The 11225-nt window shown below is 46.8% G+C and overlaps 1 long non-coding RNA gene and 1 other non-coding gene across 2 annotated transcripts; both read right to left on the bottom strand.

The window, feature by feature from the left end:
• Window positions 1-1570: 1570 nt before the first annotated feature.
• LOC121016324 (uncharacterized) lies at window positions 1571-9438 on the bottom strand. The gene is made up of 2 exons (XR_005784225.1): window positions 8399-9438; window positions 1571-1745 (listed from the first exon to the last, which is right to left on the bottom strand). It is a non-coding gene; the product is annotated as an uncharacterized LOC121016324 (long non-coding RNA).
• Window positions 6408-6513, bottom strand: LOC121016515 (U6 spliceosomal RNA). Its single transcript, XR_005784328.1, has one exon. It is a non-coding gene; the product is annotated as a U6 spliceosomal RNA (small nuclear RNA).
• Window positions 9439-11225: the final 1787 nt, after the last annotated feature.

Genomic DNA, 11225 nt, shown 5'->3' with positions numbered 1-11225 from the left:
TGTGCCTCGTCTGCTCTCCACTAAAGGCTCCTGTGTGCCTGCATGCCCTCCACTCACCACTCACGTTTCCCACCTGTACCAGGAGCCTGCAAGTGGGAGCTGCCTGAGGAGGGGGTTGTGGATTGCAAATTCCTCCTCCTGTTCCAAAGCTGAACCTGTGTCATGACGACAGTGGCTGTTGTTTTTGAACATCTAAAGCGGATAGGATCTTACAGTTCACAGAGGACTTCCTCCTACTGCATTTCATTGAATCCTCACAATAGGATGGTCCCTGTGAATGTTTTACCGAGGAGGAAACCAAGGCAACGCCACGCTGATTACAGTCAGCACAGCACTGGCCCCCTGCTCGCAGGGCTGGGAACCAGCGAGCCAGCCCTCCTGACATCCAGTCCCTGCTTGGCCAAGGATACTCTACTAACCCACAGGCACATCTTGTGCCTTCCTGTCTTTGGGCCCTTGTTTGGTCGTTCTCCTGCTAGAAATGCCCTTACCCATCCTTTTTGCTCATTTAAATCCTACTCATCTTTCGCAGCCTGGCTCGCCCCCTACTTCCGATTGAAAGCCTTCTGTCACTTCGACAGAACGAGTCTAGTTACCGTGTTGCACGTATAATCAGCACCACGGAGTTTAACAGTTGTGGCAGAGCCTGCTACTCGTCCCTCAGCATGCATTCCCCCCCTTCTTCCTCAGTCATGGGACCCCTGAATTTTAGTGGGGTACATAGTTGCCTAGACAAAAGCCTGTGTTCCCCAGTTTCCATGTGGTTAAATGTAGTCAAGTTCTAGCTGGTGGAATATAAGCAGAGTCGCATTTATGACTTTGGGGAAGAATATGTATTCATTTTTATGGCCTCCTTTCCTACTTCCTACCAGCCGGGATGCGAACACGATATCTGGAGCTCGAGCAGCCATTTTAGACCTTAAGGGTGGATACCACGTTCAAGGATGGCACAGCATCATGACTAAAGTAACTTGCGGGCCTGTTGGTCTTATTGCTGCACCACCTTCCCCACTTTATCTGAAACAATAATCAATTCCCATCTTGTTTCAATTGTTTCAACCATTGTTGTTTTGGGTGTTCGACCAGTTTAACCAAACACAATCCCACTTGGTACCAAAACAACCACCAAGTAAGTGGCATGTCCTTTGTGCCAAGTGCAGGACAAGTCAGGATTTTTTTAAAGGTGGTTTTTTTGTTTAATTTTCACCACAACCTGAAAGCTGGGTGCTAACACTAATGAATTACTTTGAGTTTCATCTCCCAAATGAGTTTTGTTCATTCCATATGCTACAACATGCTAGACACTAGACAAGGCATTGAGAATCCGGCAGTGGGTAAGATAAACTCCTTTTCTTCAAAACATTGACAGTCTCGTGGGGGAAATGAGTAAATGGAAATAACAATGCACTGTGATGACAGCAATACCGTATCATCATCTTAAGATGCCATTACTTGTACGATAGACTGTTTTTTATGTACCATCAAGAAAAATAATACTGCCATTAAACTGAGACATGATGTCTTAATAATAGTCCCATGTGACACATGAGCCAGTCACACCAACTTCTCATTACTTTGAAATTTTTTTATTATCTATTCCAAGGGATTTCGCAATTTTTCCGGGCTCCACTTGTCTTGCTTCCTATGTGACAGACCATCTTTTAGACATACCTCAGTAACGAAATGTAGCACAGCTTTATCCACTGGTATCTTCTTTTTCTCTCCCATAACACACTTGGTAGTTGCTTTGGAAGAAGCACAGACTGTGGTTATTCCTCTGATGATGAATATTTGCTCCATTAAAATCAGATTTATGCCCTGCCACTCTATGTCGTATCTTTCTTCACACGCATCAACTTTTCATTTCTCTGCTGAATCATAGCATCTTTGAAGGTGGTTTGGATGGCAGTTAAACTCAAATAAAATACCCAAGAATGCACAAAACTTTACTGAAGAGCTACGGTCAAGTTTATGCTCATGCACTCAGTGACATGCCAGTGTGGGACTGCCACCTGGGAAGGAGTGATCATTAGACACGTGACTGTAAGCACAGCTTGGTCTCAGAGATGTGAAGAGGTGAAGGAAAAAAAAAAAAAAACAAATAAAAGTGTGTCTTCCAGAGCCTGGAGGAGAGAGGACTGGGGACTGACTGCTTAGTATGTGCGGGGCTTCCTTTCAGGGTGATGGTTGATGGTTGCACACGTTGTGTGGCACTAAGTGCCACTGGACCGTACATTCAAAAATGACTACAATGGAAAATCTTATTTTCGGTATATTTTACCATAATTTTTAAAAGTATGTCTTAGATTTCATGAAAATGGTAAAACTACAAAGTTTCAAGCACTGTTCTAAGTACATGACATCCAGAATGCAGTGTGATCCCAACAACAACCTCTACCATAGCTAATAATGATCGCTACCATCTATTGGTCATGGGCCCGTTGATGACTTGGTGGGGCTTTACAGGCGCCAGTCCGCTCACTCATAACAGCCCCATCGTTCAGTCCGCTCTGCCTTAACGCTCACTCTGAAAATACAAATGTGTTCCCATATGACTGGGATATTAGGGAACGGTGTGAGCATAACGTAAGTTTCGCTTTTGCTCATGCGTGATTTCGTCCATGAGAAACTCCCCAGGTCCAGGGCTGGCAAACCACAGCCCTCCGGCTCGCAGGCTATTTCTGTACATAAAGCGTTACTGGAGGACACAAGGACACTCCTTCGTTTATGTCTGGTCTGTGGCTGCTTTCACACCACGGCAGCAGAATTGGAGTGTTGCAGCAGAGACCGTATGGTTCTGCAAAGTTGAAAGCATTTATTTTCTGGGCTTTTAAGAGAAAGTTTGCCAACCCTTATGTTACGTGAACCCAGAAAATTGCACCTCGCTGCACTGAGCTGTGCGGACAAAACACGCCCGCCCTCTTGGAGGAGAGATGGCCAGTTGACCAGTTACGATGCAGTGCAAGAGAAGGGACTGCTGTGCACAGAGTCACCAGGAGCATTGACAGGATCAAGAAAGGCTTCCCTGGGGCATGGAGCCACCCTGAATGCCAGGCTCCACAGTCCGGGGAGAGGACAGAGGCCCAGAGGCGGGACAAGCCTCCAGAGTCCTTTCCTTGCCCCCTGTGCCCACCTGGGGCTGCATTTATTTCCCTGTGGCCCTGCCCCTGATTCAGAGACACCAGCTATCACTTCTGAGTCTTGGAACACAATTCAACTCACAGCAGACCCTCTCTGCTGTGTTTCATGGGATACATTTGGGCATCCGTTCTCCCAGAAGACTCGGGAACTTCAGGCTGATCCCAGACAGCCTCTCCTTTGGTTTGTCTACTGAGCAGCTGGCCAACCATCTCTAGCCCTGTGGTTTCTCGGGCGGGAGTCAAGCACCAGTCTGCCACCCCACAGTGCAGGGATCCCATACACATCTCCCCAAGAAGCTCTGACGAAGCCCTCTCTTGGGCTTCTTGATGCGAGAGACAGGCACCTCACAGAGGGCATTCAATAAATAAATCCTTGGGCACCTGGGTGGCTCAGTCGGTTGAGCGTCAGACTTCGGCTCAGGTCATGATCTCACAGTTTGTGAGTTTGAGCCCCTCTGTGCTGATAGCACAAAGCCCACTTCAGATCCTCTGGCCCCTTCTCTCTCTGCCCCTCCCCCCCCCCAAAATAAACATTAAATAAATAAATAAATAAATAAATCCTTCCCCAGAATCTTCCCGTTAACTTCCAATAAACTGACAGCCACAAAAAAGAGGCTGTAATATTTGTTTTGTTTTGTTTTTTCAACGTTTATTTATTTTTGGGACAGAGAGAGACAGAGCATGAACGGGGGAGGGGCAGAGAGAGAGGGAGACACAGAATCGGAAACAGGCTCCAGGCTCCGAGCCATCAGCCCAGAGCCTGACGCGGGGCTCGAACTCACGGACCGCGAGATCGTGACCTGGCTGAAGTCGGACGCTTAACCGACTGCGCCACCCAGGCGCCCCAAGAGGCTGTAATATTTGTAATACAAGTTTTTAAATGTTTCCTCATAAAATTTGCCTTTTGCTCTGGTGACTCTGAGAACTGATACCTATCATCCTAAGATCTTAGCAGAAACTTCTTCCCTGTCACACCCCCTCCTCAGAGCTGAGGAACTGGAGACCAAACAGCCCTTCACAGATGTCCTCCCCAACTGTCCAGTCAGAGAGGACTCTAGGAGAAAGAGGTCTCCCAGCTTGGCCCCCAACAAGGTCCTCCCTGCTCTGGGGGCATCTCTACTATTAGCAGAAACCTGTGTGGTAGAGAAGGAAGTGTGATGGGCCTGGTGTATGGCCACTTCCTTGATGCGTGACCTCACACAAACTTTTGAGCTGAGATTCATTTCATCATAAAATGGAGATTACAAGTAGTAATAATACAGTCCCAATTTCCCCGAGTCATTGTCCGAATTGTGTTGAGTATAGGGGCACCTGCATGGCTCAGCTGGTTGAGCATCTTGACTCTTGATTTTGGCTCAGGTCATGTTCCTAGGGTCATGGGATAGAACCCTGCATCAGGCTCCACACTGAGCATGGAGCCTGCTTTAGATTCTCTCTCTCTCTCTCTCTCTCTCTCTCTCTTTCTCTCTCTCTCCCTCTCTCCCTGTGCCCCTCTCCCCCACTTTCACTCTCTCACTCTCTAAAAAAAATTTTTTTAAATGTGTTGAGTATAACCCAAGTGGATCCAGTGAATTCATTCAGCCTGTGGACAAGTCTTAACTGAAGGCTCCTGGGAAGCCCAGGGCTTCTGGGAAGGATGGGGGTCTTGCCTTTCAGAAGGTTTACCATCTCACTGGGCAGAGAATATGCACATGGCTGAAAACAGACATAACAACCCATGTCAGGTAAAGCCACAGGGAAGATTTGCAGGCTGGCCAAGAGTCCCCAGTCAAAAGAAGCACAGTATAACTCAGTAGAGGAGACAAGTAATCCTGATTTGGGGCCATCTCTTAGAGGAGGTGGGCTCAGGGTAGGGCCCCAACAGTAAGATTGAACTGGGAGGGGGATGGTGGGAATGAGGAAGAGGAATGACATTTCTCTTCGTGGTCTTCCTGAGAAGGACTGGACAAGTGTCCATGGTAAACAGAACTACACATTTGCCCCTCATGTTTATATATTTAGATTCACAAACCAGATGGCAAAGTAATTCAGGGGCTAGTAGTCCTCTGAGCAACATTGGTAGCTCATTAATACGACCTGGGGGACTTTAAGAACTACTGAGGTCTGGGTCCTCCCCCAAGAGACTCCCGCACGGTTGTTTTGGGATTTGATCCGGGCATTGGGATTTTAAAAGCACCCAGGGGATTCTAATGTGCAGCAGGGTTCACGACTATTGCCTCTCAAACCTCAGTGGGGGCAGTATGGCTTCTGTTTAAAAGCAAAACAAAACAAAACAAAAAAAGTGTTAAAAGAGAAAGCAACTTTATTTTTAAATACCAGAATGCCAGGGTGGGGTGCTGGTGTCAGATTTCCCCACTACCTTTGCCTACCTCCAGCCACTGCCCCCACATTCTTCCAAGCTGTTCCAGTAAATTCAAGCTCCTGCTCAAAATGCTGCTTTCCCTTTCTGGAAAATTCTACTCCCAGGGAACTCCCTCCCGACTCTGGAGGCATCTCGTTCTTAGTGCTTTGCCACGCTTGTCGAAGTGCTCTGATCCTCCAACATCGTACAGTTTTGCTCAAATGTCATCACACTGCGAAGAATTTTCCAGAAAGGCCGAAGGAGCCCTTCCCAAGGAGGCCACTGCAGCAGTAGAGGCCAAGTGGAAAGCGCGCTGGGCTTGGGAACCAAGATCCCCTGGCCCAAGTTCTGACGTGACCACTAACCAGCTGCCCCTCTGAGCCCAAGCTTCCACATCTGTGAAATGGGCGAGACCTGGGTGACCCCAGGTTCCTCCTCACCATGGCTCTCAGAGACTTCAGGAGCTGCTCCAAGCTGAACACAGTGGGGCCTGAGTACGGCTCACCTCCAGGCTCTGCTTCCTGGGGCTTCTGCCAAGCCCTGGGCCTCCTGCCCAGTGAGCAGCGGGCACAAGGGGCCTCCACAGAGTCTCTGCGCGGTTCTCCTAGGGGGGCGGGGGCGGGCAGGCAGGGAACCTCACAGACCTAACACAAGGCCCCGTCTGTGTCCAGGTGGAGGGGGAGTGGACTGAGCCACCCACAGGGACGCTACCTTGCCTCTGGATTTTTCCGTGGCCTTTTTCAGAGGCTTTCATTTGATCATCAAATAACCGCTCAGCAGTAGAGACCGATGAGGACAATTAGCTCCATTTCACATATGAGGACGCCAAGAAGCTGAGGTGCAGTGAGGCAAAGTGGAGCGGGGGGATGCAGTGTGTCAGAGCGGTCAGGAGTGTCTGCTACTCTGACATTGAAACTGTCTTTAAAAAATGTATATGGAACACCGCGAACTTGTGTGTCATCTTTGCACAGGGGCCACGCTAACCTTCCCTGTATGTTCCGCTTTTAGTTTGTGCACTGCCAAAGCGAGCACTCCATTTAAACTTTCTAACCCTCAATTTTCTCACCTAAAAAAGTAAATACTCTTAACACTCCACTAGGCCTGCCCACACTTTGTGGTGAGGCAGGCTCAGAGACACCTTTGGTCATGAGGTGGGACCCAGGAGTCAAGTCAGTGCAAAGGCAGGGCCCTGAGAGACCCACGATAGGCCAAGTGGTGTTCTAGAATTTTCTATATTTCATCTCCTGTCATCCTCATGGCAGCCCTATCCGGCACCCTTGGCCCCACTTTGCAGAGAGAGAATGAGAGGTTGAGAGTCTACACACAGGGGCCAAACTCAGGTTCAGAGTCACGTTCTCCCACTTTCTCCCTGTGATGTCTGTCCCCTTGCATGTGGGTGTAGTTTAAGAGGCAAGTTCTGATTCTGTTGTCCCCTCCATCCATCAGACAGACAGATGGCCTGCAGGACGTGGTCAGGCTCAGCCCCAGGTACCAACGCAGGCAGGGAAACCAGGGAAGGAAACTGCTGAGTTTGAGAAACTTATACTTCAAAATCATCTCTCTCCTCAGACCAGAGGGAGTCTTTACAGAGAAATTTTACAGAGATTAAAGAGTTCCATACTTTTTAATAACCTAGGAAAACTAGAAGAGGAGAGACTTAAACATTCATCAAATCTCCAGGGGAAGAATATCTTTTATTAAACTTGGAAATCACTGATAAAATCACAAAGGAGAGATTAGCGAGTTTGACTAGAGAAAAATGTAAATTTTCTGCCTTAAAAAAAATAAAAAGGGGCAAGTGGAGAGAAGTATTGGCAGCAAATAGGGGAGATAAAAGGTTACTCTCTGTTTTATGTATTTATACTCTGCCTCCTTCCTAAAAAGTTTTGAGGAGGGCATATTAATAAAGAGCTCATACAAATGGAAAGTTTAAAAACAAAGAGGGGCTCTTGGATGGATCAGTCAATTAAATGTCCAATTCTTGATCTCAGCTCAAGTTTGATCTCAGGGTCGTGAGTCCAAGCCCCACGTTGAGCTCTGTGCTGGGCATAAAGCCTACTTTAAAAAATAAAATAAGGGGCACCTGGGTGGCTCAGTCGGTTAAATGTCCAACTTCACCTCAGGTCATGATCTCATGGTTCGTGAGTTAGGGACCCATGTGGGGCTCTGTGCTAACAGCTCAGAGCCTGGAGCTTGCTTCACATTTGTGTCTCCCTCTCTCTCTGCCCCTCCCCCACTCCCCCTCTGTCTCTCTCTCAAAAATAAATAAACATTTTTTTTTAATTACAAAAAAATAGGGGCACCTAGGTGGCTCAGTCGGTTAGGCATCTGACTTCGGCTCAGGTCATGATCTCGCAGTTCTTGAGTTCAGGCCCCGTGTCGGGCTCTGTGCTGATGGCTCAGAGGCTGGAGCCCGCTTTGGATTCTATGTCTCCCTCTCTCTCTCCGCCCCTCCCCCGCTCATACTCTGTCTTTCTCTCTCTCTCAAAAATAAACAATAATAAACAATAAGACAATGAATAAAAAATAAAAATAATTTGTTAATTACAAAAAAGAAAAGAAAGTAGCAGGTAAAAATAAATAAAATAAAAAGCAGGATAAATATTGTAATATTCATAATATATCATTCATAGTATGACTATAGCTATGTGAAAAAATACATGTGTGAAAATATGAGAAAGGTAGGTCTGCCCCCAACATGTGCAGACCCCGGGGCAGGGGTAGAGAGACCACATACCAAATGCCTAAATATTAAAGAAATAATTACCAACTATTTATTAATTTAAAACTAATAATTTACATTAATATAAGCTGAATGTAAATATGAGATATTTAAATTATATTATTTGTGAAACAATAAATTATTAACTAATTCAAACTAACAAATCATCACATAAAATGTCAAATATCCTCTTACCTTGCGATAAGACTGCATATTGTCCCTAGAACAACCAAGAAGAAAATAACACCATTTAAAAACCAACAAAGAAATTAAAATGGTAAGCTAGAAGAGTATCTATTTAACACCAAAGAAGTCAGTAAAGGAGAAACAGAGGAACAAAACAGACATGAGCTAGGTCAAGAACAAATATTGAAATGGTAGATGTAAAGCCAATCGTATCAATAATTACTATTATGGGCTGAATGCTTGTGTCCCCCCAGATCCATAGGTTGTAGGTCTCCGCCCTGCCAAATGTGATGGTATTTGGAAGTGGTGCCTTTGGGAGGTAATTAGATCAAGTCATGAGGGTGGGACCCCCATGATGGGATTAGCGTCTTCATAAGAAGAGAGAGGCCAAATCACTCTCTCTGCCACATGAGGAGGGAGAGAACAGGCAGCCATCTACCAACGAGCACCTTGATCTTGAACTTCTCAGCCTCCGGAACTGTGAGAAATAACTATTGTTTAAGCCGCCCGGAATATGGTGTTCTGTTACAGCAGCCCGAGCTACTAAGACAATTACATTGAATCACAGCAGCATTATTCACAATAGCAACAGACGAGAAATAACTCAGCTAGTGAATGGATAAACAGTAGAAGAGTAGTTAGCAATTAAAAAGAAACAAGCTACTGATACATGCCGTAACATGGATAAACTTCAAAAATATTATGCTAAGTGAAAGAAGACAAAAGTGAAAGAGTCCATATTGTATGATTTCATTTGCGTGACATGTCCCAAACAGGTACATCCAGAGGAGCTGGCTGGGGCTGACAGTGTAACAGGAGTGGACCAAAAATGGCCATATGAGGTTTTTTTGGGGTTTTTTTGGGGGGGGGGAGGGGATGGAAATGTTCGAAATCTAGATTATGACAATGGTTACAGTGATGCGCAACTCTGTAAATTTACTAGAAAATCATTGAACGAAGCATTTAAAATTATACCTCAGCAAATCAGGTTTTTTTTTAATGTGCTAAAATTTTAAAAAAACTGTGCTGCAAATGATACCATCAAGAAAGTGAAAAGGTAACCCACAGAATGGGATAAAATATTTGCAAATCATCAATCTGACAAGGGACCTGTATCCAGAATATATAAACAACTCTTATAATTCAATAAAAGGATAACCCAATATAAAAATGAGCAAAAGAGCAAAATAGACATTTCTCCGAAGAAGATGTGCAAATCTGTCTCTCCCTCTCTCTCTCCCTCTGCCCCTCCCCCCACACATGCGTGCACAGGCACTCTCTCTCCTCTCTCTCTCAAAATAAATAAATAAACTTAAAAGGTGGAGGGGGGTGAAATGGAGAGCAACCAATTAAGAGACTCCAGAAATGGAGTATGCAAAAAGCATAGATAATCTGAATGTGCCATTGACACCTCCAACCCACCACGTCCAAGATGGAAGTCAGTCGGCTTCACCTTCCCTACACCACCTCTCTGCCTGTGTCCCTTGTCCTAGTGAATGCCATCTGCATGCCCACGAATCAGCCTGGACTCCTCCCTCTCTCATATCCCCAACAACAGACTTCTCTACAAATCCGGTCCATTTTCCCTCCTAAATGTTTCTGAATGTACTTGTCTTATTCCTCTGCACCACCCTTCTCCTCAGGCCACCATCATCTGTTGCTGGGATGGCTCCTACAGCCTCCAAACTGGCCTCCCTGCCTCTGCCTGGTCCCCTTTCAATGCTCCACACAGCAGCCAGAGCCATTCATTTAAGTTACAGCCAACTGGGGACTCCCCACTGACCAACCCCTTTCAGGACATGGTCTCCGGCCTCACATCTTCCTGCCCCAACCCCCAGCCATTCCAAGCTGCTTTTAGTGCACCAAATGCAGCAAGACCTCTTTCCTTTCTGGACCTTTGCACATGCTGCTTCCTCTGCTCTCCCCTTTTGCCCTCTTTGTTCCTGCTGTGGGAGCTGGAGAGAAAGTGCTGAGGAGGCTGGGGGACAAGAGAAAGGGGTTGGGAGAGAGCTGGGAGCCTCATGTGGTAAATGTGCTCCTGTCTGCCCAGCGCTTGCCCTCTCCTGGAATAGCAGCCCCCCTTTTGTGGAACTGCTCCCCACACTCGGCTGTGTGAGCCAATGGGAGCCACCATCTTACACAGTCCTGCCTCCCTGCCACACTTGTCCACCCTGCTGGCCTCGGCTCTGCATTCCAGCCTGCAGGAAGGGGGGTGGAGGAAGTGTAGGGCATGCAAACTCCTTTTAAAGAAGTAACACAGAAGTTGCACGCATCCCTTTCATTCCATTCCATCAGTAAAAATGTCATCATACTTAGCTGCAGAGTAGAGTCTCTAGTTAGTTGGACTTCTGCCGTTACTAAAAAGTTCCATTCCTAAAAAGAAAAGGGGGATGGTGGCTCACGAGGGATCACAGCTCCAGCCACACACCCCTGAGAGCCACCAGAGTCTGCCTCCAGGGCCTGACTCTATACTTGGGGGTGCTGGAGGCTCACATGCATGGGGACTGTATCGGGTATAGCAGAAAACCACCCCCAAATCTAGTGGCTCAAAACAACAGCTGTGTTCTTGGCTCAGTAGTGTGTAGGTCAGCAGTTTGGCTGGGCTCAGTTGGTGGTTTGTCCACTGGGCTTCCCTGGGGTCATGCATGCAGCTGTACTCACCTGGTGGTTTGATTAGGGCTGGATGATCTAGCATGTTCTCACATATCTAGCAGTCAGCAAGCTTAGGGCTGAGATACTTCCGTTCTCAATGTGGCCTCTTCAGCAACTAGCTCAGGCCCATCCACATCATGATGTCCGCCTTCCAACCATGGCCAAAGAGAGGGCAATCCTCACG

Source organism: Herpailurus yagouaroundi, unplaced genomic scaffold, assembly GCF_014898765.1.
Source record: "Herpailurus yagouaroundi ecotype Mexico unplaced genomic scaffold, PumYag 210, whole genome shotgun sequence".
Lineage (NCBI taxonomy): Eukaryota > Metazoa > Chordata > Mammalia > Carnivora > Felidae > Herpailurus > Herpailurus yagouaroundi.
Note: the sequence above shows the minus strand (reverse complement) of the source record. Positions and strands in the feature narration are given on the sequence as shown.